Raw genomic sequence first — 13,422 nt, 5'->3', positions numbered from 1 at the left:
GATGCAAGTGTCCAGATGGTTTAAATAATTATATTACGCAACAATGCTAGTTTATTTACAAAGCAACAAAATATTCATAAAACAACAACGACAAGTTTAATAAAAACTAATCCATTATCGATAAAACACCTTTCCATTGACAGATCGTGATTCTAATTATTTTATGTTAATACGACAAAAAAATGCCTGGCAACATGACATTGGCGGTCAACCTTTTTTTTATTTAGCTATCGTACGCGTAAAAGAATGCGAGGGCCACCCCGGGTTATTGCGAATACGTGGAGGTGGCGCGTGCCTGCCTCTTCGTACTGCCAGCGCTATCAAAAATGGCTAGCATGCAGGTACAGACCTAGTGAACTTAAGCCTTTCTTAGTAGGAACGCATACACAATACCTTACGTAACACAACACGCGTGCTGAATCACTGAATTACGATTTCTCTATCACACCTTAAACAACTTAAAACAATGCGATAGATACAAATTTATTACACAGTAAAAATGTCTAGACTGTTATTTTTAAAATTTCCTATTTCGAACGCCCGTAAAAAAACGAAACGGATTTCTTTATCTCGAAACCATCGTTCTAAATTCAAAATATAAGTGAAGCAATTGAAAAACGAAACGAACTTAGTTCATGTTACGAACGCGTTCCAAATCCGAGTGTATTCAAATATCGAAGGCGAGATGGATTATGACGGGCGGGAGATGGCTGGCTGGAATACATCTTGATAATGCCGGGCATTTTTTTTTTTCTATTACCGTTACGTTTCGAAATTCTAAAAAAGCGCATATGTTTATCGAACAAAAAACGATTTAAAATTGCAAATCGGTACAGCTTTCTATGATTTAACCACCTAGTTAATAAGATAATATTATTTATTACCGGTAATCTTTCTTTAAAGTTACAAACCGAAACATTCAATCAAGCAATGATTTGAATAAAATATTACTCAAACTTATAAAATCATAATGTTAGACGTAGAGGCCAGTTTCGGCGGCGATATGATATGATCCCATTGATTGATGGGTGACCACGCAGCGAGCGACCACCTAACGCGACCGGCTTTTTAATAACACAGTCATATTTTGAGAGTTCATATTAGAATGGACATTTTGTACTCTCTTAAGGATGTTGACCCCGCACGAACTAGACTTCCATGTTTTGGACTTAATTAAAAAAAAGTAAAAAGCACTCGTGCCTCCGTGTTTGTGGATCGAACTTTAATTAATAAGCGGTTTGAAGTCAACCAAGAATTATTCACGGTCGGTATTTAGATAATTTCCTGTTGGTGTCAAATGAAATGACGCAAGCTGTCAAAAAATGCAGTTCCTTGAATCATTGGAAGTTCTACGCAGTTCCAATTTAGAATCGCTCACGTTCTATTCTATTTTCAAAACAGAAATTTGAATATGAACCGAAAGTAACGGCGGGAGTGCTTCTGTGTTTGTAATTCGTCCGTTTGGAAATGGAACGTCTTTTTCTTATTATGAATGCGTTAAGGATGCGAGAGCATGCGTCCGACGGTTTAGTAACTGATGCATTAATGCCTCGAATGATCTGTATCGTTTTTTTGTCCGACGCTTGGAGATTGGTCATTACACATCTGAATATGTGTTCTCCACAAAAAGTCGGATCACGACTCTGTAAAAACTTTGTAGTGATGTAAGTAGATAGCAAACGTGCTCTTTATAGTCTTTATTCGATTTCCGTCTGATGGGAGAGTTTTGAACGGGAACTCATTTTAGTGCCCAAATTGATTTTTATTGACTCTTATTAAACGGGAACTAATAAGCCATTAGTAAATTGCTTAATAATGAAATATCAAATGTCTTTTACACAAAGCGAAGTACGCCCGTCTCTAATTAAAGTCTCCATATTCCTTAAACACGGGAATTAACCTCAATTGAGGGATCGCTCTATTTAAATTACTCGTAACGTACTATTCAGCTTTCTGGAAGCGTGTGACACGTCACTCTAATTTGCTCAGCAGCTGAGAAACGGGCCGCTACATTAGTTCATAATTTGTTCGATTCCAATTCGAAATTCGAATTTAAAAACGCAGAATGCGTTAACAACCCGCGACCATTTTTAATCCCGTTTTAATTGTATTGTCTGTATTAATCTATTTGAGATATGTTGCTAAAAAAGTATGAGTCGCTGTAAGAATTTAAATTTTTACCAAAACGAGTTGAGAACCTAAAATTGTATGGTAAATGAAACCTCGCGTCGCGTTAGCAAAAATCACAACGTGTATTGCATAAATAAATCTTTTATTTCGTGTTAAACCGGAGTTTAACACGTTTCCTGTTTTTGAATGGCTTTCTTTGTCGTGTTTTATACCGACCGGTATCAAGCGTTTCCTTCTTTTACGCTTTGCATGAAAATAATGTCGCTATTGTAGGAACTGTACAATGATATAAAATTATCATAAGATTCATGAGGCACACGCGGCCTTAGTAATAATCTCATATTTGAACCCGTCCCGTCCGCCATCTTTAAAACAATGAGCGTTATTGTCTCTTCTTAATTCCATTTTTGAAAAAATAATCCATTTCGCATTTCATCGCGGCTGGCTCATTGATTCCACTTACGTAAACGAATTTGAACTTTACTGGTAAGAATTTAAAGTTGTAACTTGTAAGTTGTTGCTAACACAGCTGGATTCCTTCACGTTTTATGTGCTCGGACTAAATTGTATCTTATCTTGGAGTATCGAAGGGCGAGAATTGTTTACTAATTGGTTTACGACAATTGCATGTGTGAGGAGCGAGATGGCGTACGTGGGAGAGAGAGGTGGAATGAATGCACGATTTTGCAATGTGTTTTATTAACATAATTACGATTGTCGGGACAAATCGGGTTGGTTCGATATATTGTATCTACATCTACAACGTTGATATATCTACAAATTATTTAATTTGTAAAATTTTGGACAAATCAAAGGGATAATATGGCTTTAGACCGTTCTACAAAGTCGTAAAGAACCTTCTTGTATCATAAACGAATTTAAATCATAAGAACAAATAAGTTATGACTCTTTTAAGAAATAACATTTCATGAGTAATTATGCTAATTATAAAGGGTTAAGTACATTAATTAACAATAACCTAACCAATCGATTAAATTATTGTTAACCATTATATCATTAATAAGAATCGTGCAATTATTGAATTTATACCTACTAAAAATAAGCTCCGTTTTCTTATATGCGTAAATTTAATTGATTTCTTGAAATGTATATTAAATATCTGTACTTATAATTAAAGTAACCTTTATTAATGCCACATTATGAAATTTGCACCTTGTTTTAAAGGTATATAACTGCATACAACAAGCATTTTAATGATTTGATTAACCGAAGTCCTTTAACTTTAACCCACTTCTGATCTATCAATATTTGGTGCACATAACGTTCTTTATCGCTATGGTTTAGTGCATTTAAAAACTGCTTCTATGAATAAAATGGACGCATCAACATACAGTTTTATATTTAACTTCAACTGGTACATACATACATCAGGCTTTTGGGCACTGAACAAAAGTTAAATCCATCTATCTTCCTCGCGTTGTCCCGGCATTTTGCCACGGCTCATGGGAGCCTGGGGTCCGCTTGGCAACTAATCCCAGTAATTGGCGTGGGCGCTAGTTTTTACGAAAGCGACTGCCATCTGACCTTCCAATCCAGAGGGTAAACTAGGCCCGTATTGGGATTAGTTCGGTTTCCTCGCGATGTTTTCCTTCACCGAAAAGCGACTGGTAAATATCAAATGATATTGATACTTCGTACATAACTGGTACGAGTCGGGGTTCGAACCCGCGACCTCCGGATTGCAAGTCACACGCTCTTACCGCTAGGCTACCAGCGCTTTTTTTAAAGTTAAATCTTAAACTAATAAAAATAATCTAACACGTTAATTGTAAAATAAATCATAAAATCGTAACGCTTATTATATATCAAAAACATTCGGTAGTCTGTTCATCGCCCCAATAGGAAATGATTTGTCGTAACGGCTTCATTTAGTCTTAATTTACAACGGAAGTGGGCTATAATAATATCCTCAGTATAACCGCTTGTGCCTAGTTCTAGACCAGAGAATAAATATGTTTACATATGCAATGGTAACTGGGAGAGAATCACGTAAAGTCTATTTTTTTATTCGGTAGACTGAAATGACAGTTAATAGTATGAAATGACATTTCATGTTCATACAATTAGCTGTCATTTCAGTCTACCGAATAAAAAAATAGACTTTAACAATATGCAAGGTGCAGAACATTCTCAAAACTGCCGGAAATTCCGGAAATGCTTCCTAACTTTATTTTTATTCACCGAAAAACGATTTTTAACCCGTGGAGCGCCCTACTGTCACACGTGTGATAGGAATTAGTATATAGGAGTTCCATACCACGGTAATACTGGGGCGTTCCACGGGATAACGTGTGTGTGCAGATACATAGAATACAACAACATCCAATTGTATTGCTGGAATCAGACGAAACTTTTTGCATGAATATCACCTACTAGTAAAGACATTAAATTAAACAATAAAAATAACAAAAACATCGATAAACTGGATACTTTATCTACTTTACTATAAACGTCCGATATAATTATTACCATTTAAAGATTAACTAATAAAATAAACGGACGATTTACAATTGTAAATAACAATTAATATAGACCGTAGAAGGGCCGAGTGACAGACGGACGGACGGACGGGCCGCTGATGTATGGCCCCTTATGGACGGACATGAGATGAGTATGTCGTAAGTGTGTTGATACTAGTACAAAACTGCGATTTAGAGCAGTACAGTTTGATGTTTACTTTATAAGCATTAAGTGACACTAATGAAAAAATGTGACACTAGTGACAATACAAAACTGTGTTCACGGAGCACGTCTGTTCAGTATGCCTCGCCAATATGCCAATCGTTTGCACTTTAGTTGACGTAGCGCCAAGCGCAAACAATTGGCATCTTTGCTAGGCCCCTAGAAGTGCTTCTTCGCGGTGACCGTTTGTGTATGCCTAAATTTGAAACAGTCATAGCAACTATATATCTACACTGCGAATGAGACAAAACTGCTTATTTCTTATGTTAGTGGGATTTTTAGGGGGTGGAGCGAAGTAATTTGATTTTTTTAAAGGAGTTTTACTTGAAAAAGTTATAAATCATTCATTATTTAACCAGGACATATCGTAGGTTTATAATAAGTTTAAGATCGCGATAAAAACACGCACCGGTTGCATAAGTAAATCAAATTAGAATAGCCTTTGAAAAGCACTGACCCAGTTGAAATTTTAATTCAATTTCAAAGAAACATATTGGATACATTATTGGCTATTTGGTGAAGTAACGTAATAGTTTCTCCTACTTACAGTAAGTTAAATTCAACCTTTGTTGCAAAAAAAAACTTTGGCATATTAAACTTTTCAGTAACAAAAAGTACATCTGGGCTCTTTAGAATGATGAATAAACTATTCACGATAAATAACTTATGGTCTTTAATTTTGTAGTTAAAACTAGGCCTTTCAAAACACAAAACACTTTTATTTTAACTACCGCATTTGTAACGACGACTATAATTTACTAAAGGCAACGGAAAACGTCGCTGCGAAACAATTTTTCCAATATCGAATTATAGTTCTCCATTACAATCGATTTAACCGTTCGATTTACGAAAAACAAATTGGCGGCGGCCGTTTTGAAAATTGAAAACAGTTTTATGGAAACCGTTTAAGCGTTCGATATATGAATCACGTATGACTCAAGTCCATTGTTCAAACACAATACTTCTATATTTTCGATAACGGCTTAAGTCTAATTAGAATTTCGATGTATGTTTTCCTTTCGGCTTTATTAGAAGTAAATTAGGAAATGTGTTTTTTATTGGAAATGCACGTGGAATTACAAGTGGAAAATATTTATGACACACGAATCGCTTCCCGCTACGGCCGTGAGACTATTCCGATGATATTAAATTTAAAATAGCGGCTTTTATTCATCTTTTACGGTTCGAGCGATTGACGGGGCCACTGTGCTAGACACAATTTCGATTTTAAAACTGATTTTAGATATTTGTAAGCTTATAAACCTATTAAAATATTAAGTTTTGATTTGAATGGAGTTTTTTATAAGACCGCCTGTTGTCTGTTACCTTTGTTATCTGTGTATTTATTCTATATTTTCTTTTTCTTATAAGGCGCTTTGGATTAATTTCGCAAACGGCGTAGATTAGAAAATTGCTAATCTCTAATAAACTAGAAACACTTTCCACTGTACCTATCAACAGTAAGCAAGATGACTTGGTTCGCGTTGCAGTAGCGTACGTGTTGCCAATTTATTGCGCTTCTAGTTAATTAGATATTATTGACTTAAGTGACTTTCAAAATTGTTTCGCTAATAGTAAATTTTTTACGACGGTAAATGATTTTTTATTTTATATTATGATACAAGTGCGAAAAGTAAAAAACTCGCAAGGAGTGGCGATAAATTGAAACACGACCTGCCAGCCTATTATGGATAGCTTTATCCATCTTTATCCACGTGATAAAATAACTGTCACGTAGACAAGAACGACCATCATATCCGTACAGTACGGATATGATGGTCGTTCTTGTCTACGTGACAGCGTGATAAAACGGTGTCCGTCACTTTCTTTCCCACGGTGTTAAACAGTGACAGTTATTTTATCACGTGGATAAAGATGGATAAAGCTATCCATAATAGGCTGGCTGTACGGCTACCATCAGTTTGGCACTGACATAAACGCTATCGAGCACGTAATTTACTTTCTATACATCTCGCTCGTACTCGCATATTAGTGCGAACGAGATGTACAGAAAGTAAATTATGTTCTCGATAGCGTATATGTCAGTTTTAACACTGTCAGTGACTCATAGTACGGGCTCTTAGAGTGTTTTAAACCAACACGAGCTGCGAATTACCTGTTCGCACGTGTATTTCACGTTACAGTACATATGATCCTTTAAATTTTCGACATAGGTATTGTGGTAATTACCGCACTAGGGCGGTAAAGTAGCACCATATGAAGGGTCCACGGAAAGAACATGTCTAGTCACATTTTTCGGAAAATGAGATTTTTATCTCAAAATGGAGAGCTCTTAATGAACTATTAGTTATATCTTTTGCTACCACTGTATAATAAATGTAAACACAACTTTATTTTTAGTTAAATAATACCTGGTCACGGAATTACCATACGTTTAGACATTGTTCCAAATTTTAAAACCGCGATTACTCAAAATGTCACTAGTGTGACTAGACATGTTCTTTCCGTGGACCCTTCATATGTACTATAGAATATTACTAACTTCTTTACACTCATTTCACGCTTAGCCTCGTTATCAGATGGCTTCCATACATGAATATGACCGTCCAATGTACATACATACATATATACATACACACGGACCTCCAGTGGCTACCAGTGATTGAGATTGATTGTACGATTTCACCAAACTGATTGTTATTAGATTTATTCCGTTTTTATTATGGACACTTTTTTACGGTCGGATAATTGGAATTTCTGAATAAATCAAAGTCCAAATAAATGAAACAGATAAATAATACCTAGTATCATATGTACTAATGTATAAAGAAAAATCTCCATACATATTTAAAAAAAAAATACATATTTTTTTTGGAGTGAAAACTTCTTTAGCGGCGCTGTGCACGGGTTGCACTCAGGGAGTGCCGGCAGAAGTGAAAGCTCAATGACTAGTGCAAAATGCACTATGTATAATTGAGGTTAACGCCATCTAGCGTTATTTCGTCGCATTACTTGAAACCCCTAAGCCCATCACTGTTAGTACTCGAGTTATATTAATACCAGTTATAGCGAAACTCACTAGATGGCATTTAAATCAATAATGAAAAACTCAATGACATTACATGTAATAGGTCCGTCTTACGGTCACGTGACCGTCTTACGGCCACGTGACGAGGCCACGTGATCGTCTTACGGTCACGCGTGATCTCACGCGAGTTTAACATTTTTTCCCCACCTCAATTTCTTTTCTATCTAGGAGTATTATCATGATCATGATATGTAACAAAAGAATACGTTTTAAGAAATTTTCTTAAATATCTATGAACCACTTGCTTAGTATTAATTTGTAATATCGATCCGTTTAATATATAATTCGCAGAGAACCCTAAAATAAGTAACAATTACACCACAGCCGGAAGAACGAGGAATAACGACCGAACCGATGTTTATATTTCGAACTTAAAACATTTCCCGGTTTCATTGTTTTCACAAGAAAAAAATATATTTATTATTATAACGCTCACGTAGCCCTGACGTCATATCCCCGCTTGATAAGGCAGCTTCCGGTCAGGGAGTGAATGGATGACCGAATGAACGAATGAACGAACGACCTACGCTGGAGGACGTTTGATAAGGATTCGGTGCAGTGAATGACATCTAGACTCGGGGATGCTACGGAGAGTGGAAGGTGATGCTGTAAATTCTTGATCTTCAGTCTGAAAACTGATAATGAAGTATGCTAATGTGGTTTCGCTATTTGGGATTTAACATCAAAAGTTACCGACTCGGGTATGATGGACGGGGCATATGACGTTTTTCTTATTTGAGTCTCGTTGAATTAAAAAGATGTATCACGTCTATAAGGGTACATTTCAAAACTTGTCGTATAATTCTCATAAGTTTGCGATGTTTACAGGGAACAAACGACAACATAAAATAAAATGTGTATGACACATCAACATCATCCCAGTATCATATAAAATACGGTTGAAGACAAATAAGCGATTTCAATTTTGATAAAAAAATGTGCCTTTAAATATGTAGGTACACGTATGTTTATTTGGGTTTTAAAATTCGGGTTATTATAGCTAAAGATATTTCACCATCGCATGATTTCATGCAGTTCATTAATAGCTGTCAAATTAAAAATAGATTCTTATTTATTTAACTGCGTCTGTAAAGTTTGTGCTATTCATTTTAAACACTACAAAGCTCATGTAGAATATTGTGTGGTTTAAGTTACGTCAGAAATAGAACTCCTATTATACCTTCCGTGATTATTTCTCACTTGATGGTCTCATCGGATGATCAGTGCTGGAAGTCGCCAGCAAAATGCTGAGATGGGGCCATTTCGTGACACTTTATTTTCACTATGTTCTTTTTGTGTAATTATGTATATTGTATGTGTGTCTACGAATAAACTATTCTATTCTATTCTAATAAAAATACAATTAGGTTTTTCTTAATAACGAGCCTATCTAAAATATTAAAAACAAATGCTATATATTACATTATATTTTAATGGTATTAATACATCAAAATCAAATGATTCTCAATCAGACGATGTAATTAAATCCAAAAGAAACATAGAAGTCTGAAACACACCGGATATGTTAAATTGTAAATCCATTTCCGAATGGCTTCACAACTTTATTCATTTGTTCCGTTGTAACTTTTATTAATGAAATATTTACAAATTTCATTGGCTTGATGAATTTCGCTGGTTTTTTTTCATAACTGATAAGTTACTTACACATATAATTTAAACTCAGTTTCAGTCACAATTTCAAGACATGATGACCTTAAACCCTAATTTATATATGTTAAACTCCAATTTAAATACTATACAGTAGTTATAACGGTAACATGTTTGTTAAAAATCAATATCATAACTGGTCATTAAATAATAGGTACGTAGGTACCTAAAGAAAAACATAAAGAGAAAAAAAATCAAAATATGTTTACCATATATGGGATTTTCCCTATAATATCTATTTCGAATTTAAACTGTTGTGAGACATACTAACATATAATTTTATAAATAATAATTTTACGGTATTGAATATCTAGTAGTATTTTTAAACCGTTAAAGAAAAACATACGACTTTTAATAATATTTTTCTACAAATTGATTGAGCGGCAAAAAAATGTTGAATTATTTAAGTTTCTCAGTAGTTTGTCGCTACTTTATATCTTGATAAAATGTCAATGATTTCTTTATATTTGCTTTTCTATAAACTGCAATAGAAAAACTACTTATTCAAACGTGAAATATAGGTTTATGAATGTTTTTAATGTTGATAATAAAACTTATCAGAATTTAAATAAATACAAGTGAGGCATTAAACTTTTTGACATATGAAAAAGTAAAGATACACCTAGGTTTCTGGTTGTAAAATATAGTACCTACTTACATACCAATCAATATCATACTAAATTCAGAGAATCCCTCCAGTGTCGCAACAATCCAATATTGCGAACAAGACGCACTAAGATTTGTATGATAGCTTTCAATAGTTTTGATGATGCATAATTTTATTAATGAATATACTAACATACACACACAAATATTAAAATGCACTCTTTCGTACACGTATTACAATAAGTGAATGCTACAGTTACCACAAATCAATTTCTTTCACTTCAATCTACACGGATGTAGTGAATAGAAAGCCATTTTGAAATTGAATTTCATACAGTATTGACTTGACCCCACCTGCGCTGACCCCGGAGTAGCGTAGATAACTTGATAAAGCTCATACTAGCCATAGAAGTTAGTTCGAAAAAATGACAGCATGTTTTCTGATCCGAATCAGTATTATATTTTGGTAAAGGAGTCATGATTATTAGTTTTAAGAGAACATAGTCTAAAAGAGACTTTACCGAGGTAGATTTCCAGTAAGTTGTAAATTGCCAAATATTAAATTATGTGTGTTTTCTATATAAAGTATCTATATACGAACTACTCACAATTTTCACTCATTGAATGTTCTCTCTCTCTCTGTATTTCTAAAATAAGAAACTCTGTAAACTCTGTATCTTCTAAAGTAAGAAACTTTTTTAATTAAAAAAGAATATTTTTATCTTTCTTATTTTATCCAAATTTTTGAAGTTCTTCCCAAGTGAAATCAGTGTGAATTTTAGATTTATCAATATTTCAGCTGCAAATATGTATGTAAAAGTAATAAACACGACGACAACAAAATTACATATTATGCCATTGCTCTCTATAAACTCTCACTTAACCATTATTTATAAAACTTTACAAGTCTTAATTAGTTAATTTATGGTTTATCTCTTTCTTGCAAATATGTACATAAGTCAAATGATTAAGACAAACGAAGGCCTAATAGAAGTTGGTAGCGCGTTTATGATTAACGCCAATATAATATATCTTCTGTACTCAATTCGCTAATTTACTGCAAAATGTAAAGCCTAATGTATTTTCAGTTTTGAATAGCGATTTAATTTAAGTGAGAAACTATGAAAAAGTTTAACTTTTGACTAGTCAATCTTAGAAATGACCAACGTAGACAATTAACGGAGTTTCGAACTTTGACTGCTACATATATACAAAACATTTTTCGATTTGTAATTTATCAACCATGTTTTATACTTTAACTATTAGTCTATATTTGTCTATCCTTGTTCAAACCAGAGCTAAAGAAATACAAATAAGGTAAACGTACAAGTGTTCGACGCGGTACCAGTACATGTCATCTTGAAACTTAAGTAATTGTCAATAGAGGTGACAGCAGGGTGTCATCTATAGGGCATTAGCATGTCGAGGACTAGTACGTTTATACCTTAGTTGTAATGGTTATAAAAGTAAATAAGGTACCTTTGTCTAGTACCATAGGTAAATCAACATTTCTATACACATATAATTTTGACGCTCTTCTCCGGACGGAACCCCAATACCTAAAACGTTGTAGGTACCTACTGAAGTAAGTAGCAAAGCTATATAAAGTTCTTTACTGAGTACAAATTATTACAAAATCCATTAACTATCTAATATACTTTAGTGCAGATTTATTCAAACACACCTACAATGTAATGCTGTTAAATCAAATTGAAATCAAACACAAAAAGGATCAATCAAAATCTAATAAGAGTAGTAAGAACACAAATATAGTTGTCTGTCTGTCAGTCTATTAATGCATCTCCTCAACATTTTAACTACATGATATGTTTATTAGCTTAACAGGTAAGTTTTAAGATCAATTAATTAGTGAAAGGTAGAAAATATAATTAATTAATTACTTTCTTATCTTTGAGATAATAAACAAACAAACATCGATTTTTAGTCGGAGTTCAAATATTAATGACAGAGTAATAATTAGTGGTTTAATTAATATTTTACATCATTGAAGATTTGTATTTAGCGACAACCGATCCAATCTATCAGCATTTATCAGTGTGTCGCGCTCTTACACATTGGGTTACAGATTATTGGAAGCAAGCGACCGCAACCGCAACGGATCAATGCATTTCCAATACATATTTCATATATTTGGAAATAACACAATTAATTATAAGTAACACAATAATAACTACTTGAATAATCTTTCAATAACAATGTGTTACTTATTTATTAAAATTGTTACTTGAGTTTTAAACTTAATAAAAATGAGAAGGCTTAATTAGTTAAGCTTAATACTAACTACTTATTAAACAAACGAAATAAACTTACCTTAATCTAAGACATCCAAATTCGAGCCAGACAGCACACAGTCACCAATGGTCACAGAATAGTCACTCACTTCACAGTTTGACACAAGTTCAACGTTTTTCCAACCTGTAAAGTACGTGAAAATTTAACGCGGGAAAACTCAAAAAGGTGGTAGATGCCGCGCGGTCGTCGCGCGACTGAAAAAACGCGGCGTCCGCGTAAGACTCGGAAACTAAATCAAAATACGCTAGAAGAGGGACGAGTCTCCACAGGCCCCACCCTACCCCCACTACGCACCGCGCAAAAAACATTCGTAAAAACGCGCGCCGCGCAAACTATCAATTGTTTATACCCAACAAAGTAACATCGAAAACAATCCCTAGATCAAAGTTAAACAATTAAAACAGGAACAATGTCGAATTTAAAACAATGGTTTAATTTGAAACGATGTTCATAAACTCAACACTGGCCAGTACTTATTGCTACAAAAGTAAATCGAACGAGTTTGAGCGATTCAAATTTGGAATCGGACCTTTTGAGTTTTCCTGCGACTGGCGACTAGGAAAAGTCGTAAAAAGTCGTGAAAGTTGATCGCGTATGACGTGCGACCGCCCGCAGCAGCCGCCAGGCTCTGAATGTGTACAAGCGGTCGGAGCGCGCAGCGTTTTTTTCTGCCAAAAACTTAAGAAAGGGTCCTTTAGAGGGTTAACCGTGGTCGGTTTTTGTGGACTATAAAACTGGAGCGACCTTTGACTTGATACGGATCGCATTGGATTCGCGGGGTCGCGGCTTTAATAGTACTTTTGGAGGTGAGCGGTAAATATGAGTTATGTTTACAATTCTTATCCTACAGTGTTTAAGCAATATTTTCAATATTAAGTTTTAGTTTCAGTGTATATTTATGGTCTTGTTAAAAGTTATTTCCTGGACATTTTTTTAGTTCAATCTTGTATTAG

The 13,422-nt window shown here is 34.4% G+C and overlaps 1 protein-coding gene across 3 annotated transcripts in view; it reads right to left on the bottom strand.

Annotated features, from left to right (window-relative positions):
* The window catches only part of LOC134658285 (uncharacterized), a 107,791-nt gene extending 94,707 nt beyond the window's left edge, over nt 1-13,084 (bottom strand). The window contains exons 1-2 of one of the 3 annotated variants that reach the window (XM_063513884.1): nt 12,999-13,084; nt 12,488-12,592 (exon numbers count right to left, since the gene is read on the bottom strand). The gene's annotated coding sequence lies outside the window, so the exon portion shown is untranslated. Of the gene's footprint in view, nt 1-12,487; nt 12,944-12,998 lie in introns of those variants that run through there. The other 2 variants (XM_063513887.1, XM_063513886.1) reach the window with 2 other exon arrangements.
* Nucleotides 13,085-13,422: the final 338 nt, after the last annotated feature.

The sequence above is a fragment of the Cydia amplana genome, chromosome 22 (genome assembly GCF_948474715.1).
Source record: "Cydia amplana chromosome 22, ilCydAmpl1.1, whole genome shotgun sequence".
Lineage (NCBI taxonomy): Eukaryota > Metazoa > Arthropoda > Insecta > Lepidoptera > Tortricidae > Cydia > Cydia amplana.
This window is presented reverse-complemented; position numbering and strand designations above follow the sequence as displayed.